We start from the raw sequence: 15,671 nt of genomic DNA on the forward strand, positions 1-15,671 counted from the left end.
TTCAAATATAAAAAGCCGTCACCACTCCTGTCCATAGCTTTCACGAAGTTCTTCATAAGCCCAAGCTTTATGTGTAAAGGTGGTAAAAATACATTTTCAGGCTGCAGCAATGGAGGGTTTTTAATATTTTTTTGTCCTGGAGTAAGAGATTGCCTTTTGGGCCAGTCTTGCTTAACATAATGATTTTTTCGGTCTCTGCTATCCCACTCACAAATAAAGCAACAGTATTTTGTATACCCCAGTTGTAATCCTAAAATTAGGGCAATCACCTTCAAATCTCCACAAACTTTCCAGTTGTGTTCGTTATACTGAATTTTTTCCAAGATAAATTTAATAGTTTCATAAGACTCTTTCATGTTAGAAGCCTCACCTAATGGTACAGAGGGAAGTTTATTGCCAATATGTAACAGAACAGCCTTTAAACTTACTTTTGAGCCATCAATAAATAAACGCCACTCTTTTGCTTTATATTCTATACCCAAAACAGTCATTACGCCATAGACATTATTACAAAATACAAGCTGATCATCTTGTGAAAAAAAACCTTTTAGCTCTTCATCTCGATTGCGAAAGTAACATACTTTTGTTTTACGTTGTAATAAATTCCATCCCTTTAATCGGGAGCCCAAAAGTTCTGCCTGTTGTTTGGACAACTTTAAGTCACGTACCAAATCATTGAGATCTCCTTGCGATAGAAGATGTGGCTCATTAGATGAGGATGAGGAAGCTTCTTGAAAGTCAGGATCCAATGTCTCTTTTTCTATTTCTGGCGTAACGGCCAGATCGCTGGTTTGAGGTAGTTCTGGTACCGGTAGATCTCCACTATGAGGGATCGGTCTTTTAGCTGATGACAGGACAGGATACTTAATTTTACTTTTTGTTTTAATTGTAATACCTTTTGTATCAGTAAGACAAAAATAACAATCAGATGAGTGGTTCGTTGGTTCCATCCAAATCATAGGGATTGCAAAAGGCATAGATCGAGATCTTTTCGCCCATCCAGTGAGAAGACCCACACATGTAACACAGCAGATGTGTGGAACCCACGCTTTGTCTTGTTGTCCGATGGCAAAGCCAAAATACTGTTCATATAACTTAGTTACTAATGGTGTCAAATTCCTTCGCTGAGTTTTGAAAGTAATGTCACCACAAATGTAACAAAACTTGTCAGGATCATTTTTACACTTTCTTGACATTATTTAACAATCACTTAACTCAAAAACAGAACAAAACACTACGCTCTTCAAATAAACAAATTCTCTGAATGCGACAATGAAACAAAAACAGTTAATTTTTAATTTTGTGGGTAGTAGGCTGTAACACGAAAACTAGATCTGATGGAATCAAAATAAATATGGTAATAAAATGAGGGTAGGTAGGTAATTTAAAATTAGCAAGCACCTTTCTTGTTACAAAATTTTGTTGACCAGTGTAACCAGCCATTTCGATCCGAGTCTCTTTTATTTTTGTTTAATTCTCTTACATCGTGTAGATACCTACTCCCTAGTGGACACATGTCACAGGACAAAGATAAATAATTTTAATGTCTTACACCAAAATTGGTAAAAATTACAATGTACGAACTGATATGGAATGTCTGTGAATGATCTTCTATATATGTTCAAAATACAAAACGAAACGCTCGCCTAAAAGGCTGATTCTGGTGGTTCAAGGGAATGCAAAGGAATAATGACAATTCCGCGGTTATCGTGTTTAGTATGAAATAAATGATGGAATTACACTGAAATTGAAGCCCAGCATTATAAATATGAAGTTTATTAATAATTATTGTACTGAAAGTGAATAGACATTATTTTCTTGATACTCTTCAAAAACGTCGTCAAGTTAATGATCTATTATTTTTACATTCGATACTCAATAGATTTATATAACTTATTTGATTTTAATGTACCATCTCAAGCTGTTCGGCAGTAGAACCTTATTTGCTTATTTCAGTACCATTCCGCGTTTAACGAAGATCAGCTAATTCTGTTGTTCATTCGAGAGATGAATTATAAGTACTTATCATATTCACTGTTTAAAAATCTAGTCGGTAGTCGCTTGTGATCGCTTTTCTGTTTTTACTTTGTCATCGTTTTATCATCTTCGTCTAGCTATTAATGTATTGTTCTTACTTATTAATGTATTTATTCATTTTTACAGTACGTATGGCAATACCTCGGTTGTTATTACATTTATTATCCTAGCTATGCAATATTGATGTCACACAAATCTTTTATATTTTATATTTTTTTTTTCTCTTATGTATACTTAAATCTTATATCCTTGTAATAATTGTAAAAAAAAGGGTGCATACCCGTTGAGCCAAATAAATAATAATAATCATTTTAAGATTCCAAAATGTAAGAAAACACATACATTAGGTATGTGGGTCTTAAATTAAAAAGGAGACTTTACAATTTACCACAACAGATGATAAGTTTACTAAACGAACATATAACTATCGTCAGATTTCCGAAATACGTGTCTGCTCAGCAAGGTCTGTTTTATTAAATTGGAGAATGATTTTTATTATCATTTATTGTTGTTGTATAAAATGATTTAACTAAAAGAGGGCCGCTAATTTAAAAATGAACAAAATTTAGTATGTGTTTGTTTGCAGTTCGATTGTTAAGGAAACCAACTTTGGAAAAGGTAGAAAAGAGTATTAATTGTCGTTTAAAACGTTGAAAGGATTTGGTGGATCTTCACATACCTGTCAAGTACCATGGAGAGAAAAATCTTTTAAAAAAAGCATGCAAGCACAGTAAAGATTCATGTTCTTTTCGGTAAAGTTTATGAAGCAAAAATTATTAGACTAATATTGAATTTTGCGAATACATGACGAGCATACTAATTTTTCTAAGATTTTTTTCTCTGTGAATATCTTTTAATCTTTAGTACGGTCAAGGTGAAATATATTTGTTTATAAATTAAGGTATTTAATTAACCTGTGAGATTGATCTAAATGTAAAATGTACCAAAAATATCATCATATCATTAGTATGTGAAGTCATACAGGATTCGTACTCATGTGATGTTTCAAGTCAATAAGAGCGTGTAGTCTACGTAATACAATATAAATTCCGTAAACCGATATTTCGTTGGGAATACGAAAAGGAAAAACCACGTTTGTTCTGTATCATAAGTTCTTTTCGGTTCAGCGATCAAAATCTTTTATTTTCCTGGAGTTTACACCCTTTTCCATTCGGGGCCCGTGTTTATCTGTGGACCCATAAACAACCCTTAAGCAAAACGGCGTGAATACGTAATGCGTGACGTGAAAAATAACGTAAACAGGAACAGGAGGAGAGAAGATGCTGGTCTAGTGTCGGCTGCTTCTTTTGAGTCGTGGAATGTGTCTTCCACTTAATCCGGGGGCGGAAAGGACGGATCGTATTTCACGCGAACGAACCGTGGGGTTCAAGAAAGAGAGAGAAGGAGGTAGGGCCACTGCTGCTTCCTCTCCGCCTCCTGCAGAAAGTGCGGCAGTTGGCGAATTCTTCCAATAAATTTGTGAAAACATTGCATTTTCTTATATGCGCCGGGACGCCGCCGCCGACGCTTCGCATCGGCTACAAAATCCACTTCGCAAGCAGAACGAGATGCATGGCGCGACGTTGCGGGGGATGAACGGGGCCACTCGCTCGTAATTCTTGTCGGGAAAATAGACTCCCGTCCGTGAACAAAGTTAATAAATGGCGCAACATACATTTTTCGAGCTCTCGTAACAAATGTAATCTTCACAAATAAAAAACACTAAAACTAATTAGGTATCTATCTACAATAACTTATCATTCATATACTTTGACTTACCAAAAATAAAAAAAGAGACCACGATATGTATCATCATGTCCGTACGTTTAGTCATGTGGACAGTACCACAACGAACTTTTTCAACATACAAACTTGCATTTTAACAAATTCCTATTTGTTCGGTCTTTGTTAGTTATTGTACAGGCCTGACGCTGGAAGCTGGCGGAAATTTTAAAATGGCATGGATGCGCGGTGGCAAAAGTAGGCAATTTTAGGTATAAAGATTGCAGCCCTCTTTCTTCAGTATTTCCTATCAGGGGTGTACATTAAATATTTAAAAATAGGGATCAGTGAGCAAGTAATAGACAGACAAACAGAAGAACTAATTGTTGATGTTGGTGACACTGATAGAGATTCCCATGATGACAGTGAATGTGAAAACTAACTATAAAACAAAAGCAATAGGTTTATTTTTTCTTTTTGGTAAGTTATGTTTCTACATTATTTCTTAGTACCCTACTGTCCTATCTGTATTAATAGTATAATTTACGCCTACTGAAAGCTTATTTGTGTATCGGTTGTAAGTGATCCAAATAGGTCATAAATGGGCAAGTACCTGCGCGACCGCTCGCCAGGTTCCTTCGTCCGACCTGTACATATTTTGTAATTTTGAAGACGTGCTTTTCTGTTTATATTAGTTTATGATAGTTGTGAGTTTGTACAAATTTTATTATCAAATTTTGAAACGGACTTTTTTTATAGGCACATCAAGAAATTTCTCTTCAGCTGGACATCACTAAACAGGGATGGTTCGCAGATAAGTGCAATTACCTTCATAAACTCTGCAAGCACCCGCTGTGTCGGCGTCTTCAAATTGTGACATGAACATTTTCAATATTTTCAGAATTAAATGGGCGTTATTTGTTTATTGAAGGGCGTATCTACGCCTGCATATAGTAATTATTTCAAATCCTAGCAAATATGAATTTCGGACCTACGATACGCCCAAAACCATCAGCACAATTATTATAAATAACTATATAACTTTAGTAAAAAAGCAGTTTAAGACTCAACTCGTTCAATTCATGCAGTGCAAGTATTTCAAATCATTCTATTCAAGTAATCAGCCTTCGTATATGTATGAACCTTATCTTTGTACCATAGAACGAACTTGTAACGTGACATTTTAGTGATATTTTGCAAAATGTATTTTTTCTGTACTTGTTTTTATTTAAATATAGCTCAAGATGTTGATGTGTCTTGTTTGAAACCAACAAAATTTAAACACTATTTACAAGTATACCTGCGACCTTTCAAACATATCTCTACCATTCAAAATCTACAATAATAAGTTGTACCCCAATTTCTGGTAAACCCTCGGACTCATGCTGAACAAATAGCCCTAAAATCGAAATTTTGAGTAGGATACACCAAAATTTCAGGAATTTTACATCTGAGAGCTATGCATTAATTTAAAAATAAATATAGTAGTTTTTGGATTTTTTCGAAAACGGCGAAAACTTAAAATTCTTGATTGAAAATTGTAAGACATTATATTTTACATACAAAAGCTTCGATAATAATGCAAATTTTTAGTGGTTTAGCCTTTATAAGGTTGAAATATTTGGGATTAAAATATCACCAGCCGCAGATGTAATCAGTATTCTCCGTCACTTTATGAAGTAATCCTTATGTCAGATCCGTTTTTGAATGGGGAGTTCGACGAAACTATATCCAATGTGGACCAAAAATAATGAATGAAAAATCGTGAACTAAACGCAATGCAATTTATTTCCACATCTTGAATATTCTGTTTTTTGGTTCTCGTATATTCTAATAATAAATATTACCTTTCGTTGGCAGACCTATTTAAACGGTTCCAACTGAGCTGTGTGTGAGCTGAACTTAGTGTTGTGGGTACTTCTTTTCTAAATATTTCAACCTTTATAATTGCTGAAGTATTGAGAATTCATGTTATCACCTAAGGAGATTGCTGTTGTAAAATATTATGCTTTACAATTTTGGATTGGAATTCTTTTAAAAGATTTCAAAATAATCCTAAAATACTGCATTTTTATTTTTTTGGTTGAAGAAGTTTATATGAAGTTGTAGGTAAGGTCTTCAAGGTCAAGTTTTGGTTCACGCTACTCAAAATTACGATTACAAAGTTACTTGTAAACTGCTTGTAACATTTTTACTATGGAAAAAAGTGAATGACTTCAGAGACTGTTTTTTCTCCTTGCATTTTGTCGAAATCAAAGACACAGAAAAAAACTAAGGTTATAACAAAAAAAATTATCATAAAGCGTGAGCGTACCAAGCAATTTAAATAAAATGAGTAAGCAGTGACAACTCTAGAATATTTTAGAAATAGATGTTTACTTCCTGGAAATGATTTTTAATGATCAAACTTAGTTTCTTACTTAGTCTACAGACACATTTGCTCGTTTAATTATTTTTCGAAAATAGATCTAGAATAGGTATTTTAACTGCTACTACCTATAGTAAAAGTCTAATACAGTGATTTAATATTGTTGACGTTTTGTATATCTACTCCGGAAACAGCAATAAAAAAGGACAATTGAACATACGACGTTTTGCGAACATTGAATTTCCGCCCCATTTACGTATACGGCTGTGGAGCCGACAGGAGGACAAGGAAAACAATGGAATAAGCATCACCAGTGCCGGCACATTATTGTCGTGTTAATGCACTTAATGTATCGAATGCAAATTAATCGAAATTAATCCTAAGTAATAGCGACGAACGAGCGAACGGTACGTACCCAAGTATCTCCCGTGGTGCCGTGCACGTTGGCCGAACGGAGAACAACGAATCAACGGCAACACAACCAACGAACGGACGGAATGGAGCATAATTAAGCCGGAGCTCCCAAGATTTACGTTGGAAAAGAATAAGGGCGCCGCGTCCGATATAAATTCCGACCGGATCGCTGCGGGAATAAAACTGATGCCGCTTCGCAATCGATTTCCGCATCGGTTTACGACCCGACGTTCAATAATACTCCGTTTTTTTCATCAAATACCATTACAAAAGGTTGTGCAAGAAGAACATGAAAGATATGAATATATTAAGGCGAGTACATTGACATAATAGTATCCCAGACAAATGATAAAATCTAAAGATATTAATAAATCTGGATCTTACAGTATATGTTCAATAGTAAAACAGACGTCAATTTTACTTGCTGACCGAAGATCCCATACGTTATTTTAAATACAATGTTAAAGTACTTTAACTACAAAGATTGTTGTACTGTTCTTGAAACTTTTCTCATTGTTCTATACATTGCATTAAAACGGAAAGTACAAAGAAAAATGTAAATTTGTCCTTCGAGATGGATAGTTGGTTTTGTCCTTCAAATCGACTTTCCCAAAATCATCAAAGGATAAAAATATATTCTTAGAATTAACCCGGAAATAACATCTTCAGGTTTTGCCGTATGTTTGATAAACACTCTGCGACTTCTATATATGTAAAATCAATTGTGATCCCCATTTTTCATGCAACAAATAATGTGACTATTATCGAAAAAAGTTCCTAGCTACGGGCCTCGGCTAGTTGGAAACATATTCGAAGCAGAAACAGGAGTAAATACGGGTACAGGAAGACCTGGATTAGATTGTTTTTCTAAAATAGTTAATGGATGAGGTTAGGGAACAGTGGACACAGGGGATGCGCGACTAACCAATTTTGGGACTAACGACCCTACAGTAACGATAAATAATAATTTATAAAGGTATATCAGTTGTCTTCGACATGTATTTTAAGAACGTGATATCTTAGTATTTATGCTTTTTGATAACAGTAAAAAACTACAACATTACTTAAGTAGGTACTTTTTTAACGGTTAGATAGATTCGTTGATGTGTAACTCATACTTGCAATTCATTTTCATTTCTTGAATCAAATTTTTCAATATCTGCATGCTCATATTTGACAATGGAAACCCCTCAAGAAACTCATGCAAGTTGTATTTTCTGCGTAAATAACTGCCGGTGGCAATTTCATTGGATTAGCGCGGTTACTAGCCGTCGCCGTCACGGTGCTACCGTTGACTCGATGCGATACGACGCAATATACCGCTTGACACATTACCACCTCATTAGATTACGGAGAAATATGAACATTTATGTATGTAGTGTGCTGAGGCTGGACTGTGGTGCAGTAACTTGCGACTCGCTTCGCTGTTACCGCAAAGGACCCGGGAGGAACAAAACGGCCCGAGAATTGTTAATGGGAATGACGCTCACGGCGTCTTATCGTTACTGTTCGACTTCCAAAATACAATTCTCATTTAACGTCACAGTGGGAATGCCCGAAATGTTAATATCAACATACCGAAGAGGAGAGCCCAGCCTTTGGGAGAGTGGCATCAGAAGCGAAATTTTTTTTACATTAGAATAAGTCAATCGAAAACATATAACAAATGAATAATAATTTTTCGCAAGCAAGACACCCTAGCCCTTTTACCTAAACGAATGTAATTTTGTATCAGTTTCTGCAGAAAAAAAAAATTTTTAGAATCTTAATATTGAGTCAAACTTGTCCAAAACTTTCGAAAGTCGTAGACCATCTACCTACATCTTCATCAACAGTACTGAATATGGGAGAAGATAATCATAGTTTTGGATAAGGCTTTTAAAATGTTCTTATTCCATCCTCTCAACTTGTGATGAGTATTGTAAATTGTTTCTTCTAAACATTATTAATTCGAATCCGATTATCTTTACCTTCTTATTTCAGGAATGACTGGACCACTTGACTTTCTTTCTCAAAACGTATCTACCGGATACTTAATACCATGAAAGTCTTCCGGGATCTCTCACGATCCATTCTAATTACTCTCGAAACAGAAATAACGTTCGAAATTGTGAAAAACGCTTTCGCGCACTGGAGGCGCACAATTTACTCGGGTGTCGTTTGGATTTAAGATCTGTTATCTTACATATATTCGGGACGTTTCGACGCCGTTGCATCGCCGTCGTCATTGTAAAAGAGCGTGTGTGCTGTTGTTGTTGCTGTACGTGTATGTTCGCAAAGTGGCTCTCTCCGCTTCCAAGAACATTCATTACATGTGTTCCGAAGATGCTATCGGATCCGAAGCGAGCGCAGAAAGGTTTGTTAATGAAATGCAGATCTCCTCTCAACTGAAACACCTTTTCCTATCTTCAGTAGCATGCAATACGTGATCGTTTTTTTACGAAATCGACGACAATTCGCCGGACATTTTTACCCATTTCTTCTTCTTCTTTCTCTCCATGCAAACAGGCTTAAGTAATCAATAATTATTGTATCGATACAATGAGGAAGGCAAAAACGTCATCATACATAAGCAACTTTTTTTTAAAAATGTATACAATTCTACACGAGACGCAAAAAGTAGAACGAAACCTAAAGCAAGAAATGGCGCTGGTGAAAAGGAAGTCTTCAGCTAAATTTTGAAACTAGGCACAAACCTACTTCAGTATTTTCGTATCCTATATACAGCAATTGAAGTGTCTGATTTTTTAGGTATCTAGGAAGTTAGATAAGTCAGGACGGAAGGAATAGTAGGGATTTAAAGCAGAGGATAGAGCAGCGTCGAGTCGCCTTCAATAAAAAGAGGTTACTTCTATAATCGCGAACGGTTAATTTAGAAATTTGAAAAAGGTTATTAAAAGGGTATGTTTGGAAATGTAGTATTACAGGCGAATGTTAAGGGTACCGTGGATAGAGAAGGTTAGAAATGAAGAGATATTAGAAAGAATAGATGAACAGATGACTTCATGGAAGTCAATAAGGAAAAGGCGAGATTGCAGGTTCTTAGGTATGAAGGTCTAGTCAGAGACATATTAGAAGCAGAAACGGAAGTTAGGAGGGGTAGAGGTAGACCTAGATTACATTACTATTCGCAAATGGTTAAGGATGTGGGATGTTCTAGTTTTAAGGAAATGCGAATATTAGCTCAGGATAGGAAGGAGTGGAGGTGCGTGCCCAACCAGTCTCAGGACTGACGACCATATGATGATGATGATGATACAGCAATATTGTCCATAAGCTTTTCTTTCTGTTTTTGAATAGTATTTAACTAGTTCCTTAATTCACATTAATGATGAGCAAAGCGACACTCAAACAAGACTGTTCCAGTCTTGGTATTAGTCTTTTCCATACTTATTCAGTCTCGGTCTTGGTCTTGCATGTTAAGTCTTGGTTTTACTTATTTAAACTCATACGTTTTTTTAATAATTAAAGTAAAGGTAAAAATTTCAATTACTAAAAATGTTTTTTTCCAAAAAGAATGCATTAAAGTTGCAGTGATAATTTTTCGTTTAGTCTTGCGTATTTGGTCTTGGTCTTTAATATTCGGCCTTGGTTTCGGTCTTGGTCTTGCATACTCGGTCTTGGTTTTAGTCTTGGTCTTATTCGTTCCGTCTTGGTTTTAGTCTTGTCCTGTTCGTTCATCTTGGTTTTGGTGTTGCTAGTATAAAGGTAATCTTGGTCGTGCACGACTGCAATACTAAAACCAATTTTGCTCATTACTAATTCGCGCTTGAGATTTTTTTCGAATAAAATGTAACGGTTCTCCTAATACCAGTAACGGTTACGGCACGTAGTTCGTTCTAAGGGGATAAAAGAGATAGAAAAGTTAATTCGTTAATGTGGGTTGGTAGATGGTGGTTGTTTTCATCAAAACAATTGCCGTTGAGGGAAGCCAATAAATGTATACGGAAACAGTGGAAAAGCAACGGAAAAGAGCTACCCCTGAAAGGACGAAGGACGATTGTGGAGCAGTCTTCTCTCACCACCTACAAGCTATAGCGGTCTACATGTGCATGGAGGAGAATGATGCAAATGCGTGTGTTTCCATGGCAACTAACTGCATGGCATAAATTAAGTTTGCGCACTCGGCGGCCTCCTGGGAATATTTCATTTCGCGGATAAAAATGTTATCGGCCGTTTATTGACCTCCTCCGGCATCGAGGCGGCAGTTTACATTGTGACCACCGTTAATCGATGTCCATGCAATATTTCGACAAACTCGAACAAGATTACGGCCACGAACGCAAGCACTTAACGAAAAGTCAATATTTATGTATTAGTAATCTCATGCTATCAAATATTGTACAACAGTAGGTAGGCAAACTTGCTTCTGGATTATTGCAAATATAATTAATAATTTCACATTAAGAGAAATAATTCATATTAATAAAAAAAATAAATTTTTTCGGAGAAGATAATCATAGTTTTGGANATTAATAAAAAAAATAAATTTTTTCTATAAATATTATGTGTGTATTAATATACTCGTTACCGAGATTAAAATAATTTAAACTAGCTTATAGTATAAACAGTGTTACAATAAAATTCAATCAATCAATGAGATAAGTTTAGTAAAACAAAACCTAATGATTCTAATGATATTGAAATTTCATTCATTTTAAAAAGATACTTTATTTTCCAATAGAATGTAAAAAGTAGTAAAAAATATTTAATAAAAATTAATTTAATGTTAAATCTGCAGAACGGTAAGATGATGAAACAGCGCATAAACATTTTCAACTAAGTTGAACTCTAAGCGGGCTTATAAAGGACCCCGCTAGATCATTAAGGAAAATAGCCCTCTGTAATATTCTTCGAAACTTTGGATTCAGGTAGTTCTCAACATGTAGAGCAAATGTCTCAATAGGCGCCGAATACACAAAATATCTTTCCTCAAACGTACATAAGTACACTTGAGGTATTCTACACTTCTACAGTACATCCCTGGTTCGAAATCATGACATATCCATAACATACAATGTACATAGGTATAACACCTCAATATATGCATATATATGTATACTTGAATGGTATAATTGTCAGTGGGCACACGTCGAGAACTTCCAGAATCCCAAGTTTCAATGAGATTGACAGAAAGTCATTTTCCATTTTGTAAAAAAATAACTCGTAAAAGTACCAAGACGTCAGTACGATGTCACTGTTAGGGAACGACTATACAAAAAAGTGACAATGTATGAGACAGGGTACGAGAAATGTCTAAAAAAAAAAGGAGAATGCAAACCGTGCTACGTATATAGAATAAATAAAACATATTAGAGAGACTACCTACATGAGATTGAATAGAATGAAATAACAGAAATTGAAATAAGCAAAAAAACAATCGGAATGTTTAATACTGAGTGGCCAATAGGCATTTCGAGCCAATCGAACCATATAGAGACGACGAGCTTACATAGACGAGACAGCTAGAAGCGAAGGAGCAGTGGCAGCTACTGTCAGTACAATTAAAAAATGCTTATGAAATTCTAATGTGCGCGTATAATCGTTGGTTCGATAAAAAGCGGTTTGTATGAAGGATGATGGCCGATCGTGGAGACGGACGGATGCCTTCGCCAATTTTATATGCTGTCCTGTTCTGGAATCCAAACACGTCGTTCGCAGAGCCCGAGTGAGGACAAGAAACGACACAAAACGTTCGTTACACCGCGAGGAGACAAGCTATAATTGGCCCGAGCGGACCAATTTCTGACTGGTCGCTTTTTTTTCGTCTCTCGTTATAAATATACAAGGTGTCTGTAAAGGTTATTTTCATTGGACAGCGTTTTTCATACGCGCGTAGATATAATACGTTCAGTGTTCCGACTACGACCCGATGTCTGTACTTCTTCTTCTCTTCCGACGAGATTATTTATGCGCCATTGTTTGCAAAAGGCAACGGCTTCAACAGGAAAAAAAGACACGTTTCTAAAGAGCTAAAATGATGGAAATAACTCCACGCGCACCTGATGATACGATATCCCACCACGAACTCAATTTTTCCACCTTTCATCCTTTCACCAACCTTAATTCATACTGTAACAAAATCTTCAATTCATTCTTTTCAAATGTCACATTAGTAATAAGCAAACCCAAGATCAAGCCTGGGTCTTATGTTTCGTCTTGTTCTTTCATTCCCTTCAAAAGTCATATTACAGATTACCAAAAGCAACATCAAGGCAACTTTAATATAGTTTTCATGTTGGTCTTGACTTTAGTCTTGCTTTTCGGCAATATGAACATAGCCATGTTTTGGGCTTGACCATGGTCTTGCTAAATATGCAGGACCACCACAACACCAAACTGCAGGACCTACATTTTTTTGCTCATCACTACGCCACATCTTCAAACGTCAAGATTGATTTATATTTCAAATTTTTTTAAAGCTTAATTGACCATGCAAGGTGTCCAGGATTAAGTGAACAGATATTTCTTTTAGCAAACAGCAACGTCTTCAACAGGAAAACACGACACGTTTCTAAAGAGCTAAAATGATGGAAATAACTCCACGTGCACCTGATGGTACGATATCCCACCACGAACTCAATTTTTAATCCTTTCATCCTTTCGCCAACCTTAATTCATACTGTAACAAAATCTTCAATTCATTCTCTTCAAATGTTACATTAGTAATAAGCAAACCCAAGATCAAGCCTGGGTCTTATGTTTGGTCTTGTTCTTTCATTCCCTTCAAAAGTCATATTACAGATTACCAAAAGCAACACTAATATAGTTTTCATGTTGGTTTTGGTCCTGCTTTTTGGTAGTACGAACATAGTCATGTTTTGGGCTTGATCATGGTCTTGTTAAATATGCCGGACCACCACAACATTTTGTTCATCACTACGTCACTCTTCAAACGTCAAGACTGACTTATATTTCAGTTTTCTCAAAAGCGTAATTGACCATCCAAGGTGTCCTGGATTAAATGAAGAGATATTTCTTTTAGCATTTATAAACTTCTTAACCGAACAGTTTCCGATGTGTTTGGTTCAGCAGCTCTTTAATCTTTTGTCCATTCGTCTTCCACTTTTTCTTTCTTTTCATCACGAGGGCAACCCTTCGTGCCGATTCCGCCAACTAAGCAGAAGTGGAGTTTAAGAGTTCAGCTTCGGTTAATTTGGAGGAGTTTCCGACTTTCTCGCGACCCGAAGAGTTATGAACACTCGATGCAATTAACAGGTCGAAGCGGGAAAGAATGCGAGCAAACGAAATAGACTCCTGAGAAAAAGCCATATACAGGCGCCTCAGCAAAATTCGCCAAGAAAATTTTAACGTAGCTCGAACTTATATCTTTCAGTTTACTCACAAATATCGTCGTTATAATAGGTTCTAATAATTATTTATTGGATTGGAAAAAATGTTTCATGTACTTTAATATTCCTTATTGATGTAGCTTGTCGTTGTAAGCATGAATAGAGAGATCTTGACAAGGTTGATATTTTATAATATGTTAAGGATTCCGTATCTAAATCTAAATCATCGTCAGAAGAAAGGACGCAACCGTTATGGTCCATTGGAAAAATCGTCATCGCGATCATCTCCGTGATATTAAAACGTTACAGGAACTGAGACTTATTATTTACGACACAACCGCGTTTATTCTCTTCCTTATCGAACTATAAGTAGTATTGCGAGTGCAATACACTTGGCGTATATAACTCCATAACGGCGGCGGCGGCAGCGGTTACGACGCCGGTGCTGAAGAAGAAGATTTACACCACCACGTTCCAGCTGCCTTCTGGCTGCTCGACATCCTCCTTGCAAACGTCTTTATTCTTGGCACGGCGGCCGGTAGGGAGGTAGATGGTCGGCGGTGAGGGCAGCACCAAGAGGCAGCCAACAGGTCCGGTCGTGCAAAAACCGACGATCGAGATGGCCACGGATTATGTGCAATGTCGTTGTTGTCTTGAAAAGAACAGGCGACTCTGATATCTGAGAGGATGACTGAAACTGTCTCTTACCGTGGAGTTAAAGTTCCAACGCTTTTAACAGCTGCTATTCGATTTTTGCAAAGAGACTAAAAATGACAACCGTTTCGAAAATAAGATAACGCCGATATCCATACGCAATCTATGACGAGGTCAGAAAATCTTACAAACGACCTTACGGAATTATTTCAAACATGGCTAAGAATCATCTCGAGGACAATTAACTTCAAATAAAAACAAACCGTACTGAAATCAGTTGTTTATTCTGGAAGAATGTCGCAAACATAGGAGCACATTCACAATCAGACTTGAATCTTGTGGCAGAGAAAACAAAATTTTTGTTTGGGTGAGTAATATATTTTTAAAAAAATTATATGTAGGTACATACATGGAGAAATCGTAAACCTATACTCAAAATAAATAATACGAGAAACTGTTATTGAGAAGTGAAGAAATAACAATAAATTAAGCAGATAATGGTTAACCAAACAAAAAAAACATCATGTAACAATGTACCGGAATCTTACTCACTGAATGTTATAGACGGTAGGATGCTTGTCTGATACCACACGAATGGAAATAGAAAATCAGTTTGCATGTTCCTCAACAGTTTTCATCGCCGTAGTTATGTGTCCGACTTAGCCGAACTGTGTACAAAGCTTAGGATTAAGGAAAGAATGCCTAACATTTATTGTTTAACCGTGATGGGCCGTTTAAAAAAGCTCTTTAAGGAACAGTGGCTTTTAATTGGCTACCGAAACCTGGCGTTTCTATCTTCCGCAAAAATCTCAAGATGGAATTACGGCTTTCCACGATTTCATTCACCTTATGCGGCGCGCGTAATTGGATCCAGCAAGCCGATACCTCGGGCCGATAAGTGAAGACTCGTTGCTGCCGTTGCACCGCGAACACAACGCAGCGGCAGCCGGTGTCGGTACAGCTGCTGCGCTACTGCTACTTATCGACCATGGGAAATAGCAATGACTTATACTGACCAGACAAAAAAACTGGTATCAGTCTTGCTTTTGGGATATGAGTTCATTTAAGAAATTGTTCTTTCATTTCAAATGCTGCAACCAATGAATCCTTTAACTCCTTAAGTTTCAATCTCAGTGACGGTTCGTGGGCCATACACATTTACACATGCGAGGCCAAATTTAAAA

The 15,671-nt window shown here is 36.5% G+C and overlaps 2 long non-coding RNA genes across 4 annotated transcripts in view; one reads left to right on the forward strand and one right to left on the reverse strand.

The window, feature by feature from the left end:
* The window catches only part of LOC108734875, an 89,552-nt gene extending 80,191 nt beyond the window's left edge, over window positions 1-9,361 (forward strand). The window contains exon 4 of the long non-coding RNA XR_001937462.1: window positions 4,519-9,361. This is a non-coding gene — a long non-coding RNA (uncharacterized LOC108734875). The remainder of the gene's footprint in view (window positions 1-4,518) is intronic.
* The window catches only part of LOC108734874, a 42,767-nt gene that overhangs the window by 3,290 nt on the left and 23,806 nt on the right, over window positions 1-15,671 (reverse strand). Inside the window, exon 3 of one of the 3 annotated variants that reach the window (XR_001937458.2) lies at window positions 9,763-10,380. The exons of the other annotated variants lie outside the window; for them this stretch is intronic. This is a non-coding gene — a long non-coding RNA (uncharacterized LOC108734874). Of the gene's footprint in view, window positions 1-9,762; window positions 10,381-15,671 lie in introns of those variants that run through there. 3 annotated transcript variants of the gene reach the window in all.

This window comes from Agrilus planipennis, unplaced genomic scaffold, assembly GCF_000699045.2.
Source record: "Agrilus planipennis isolate EAB-ADULT unplaced genomic scaffold, Apla_2.0 scaffold50, whole genome shotgun sequence".
Lineage (NCBI taxonomy): Eukaryota > Metazoa > Arthropoda > Insecta > Coleoptera > Buprestidae > Agrilus > Agrilus planipennis.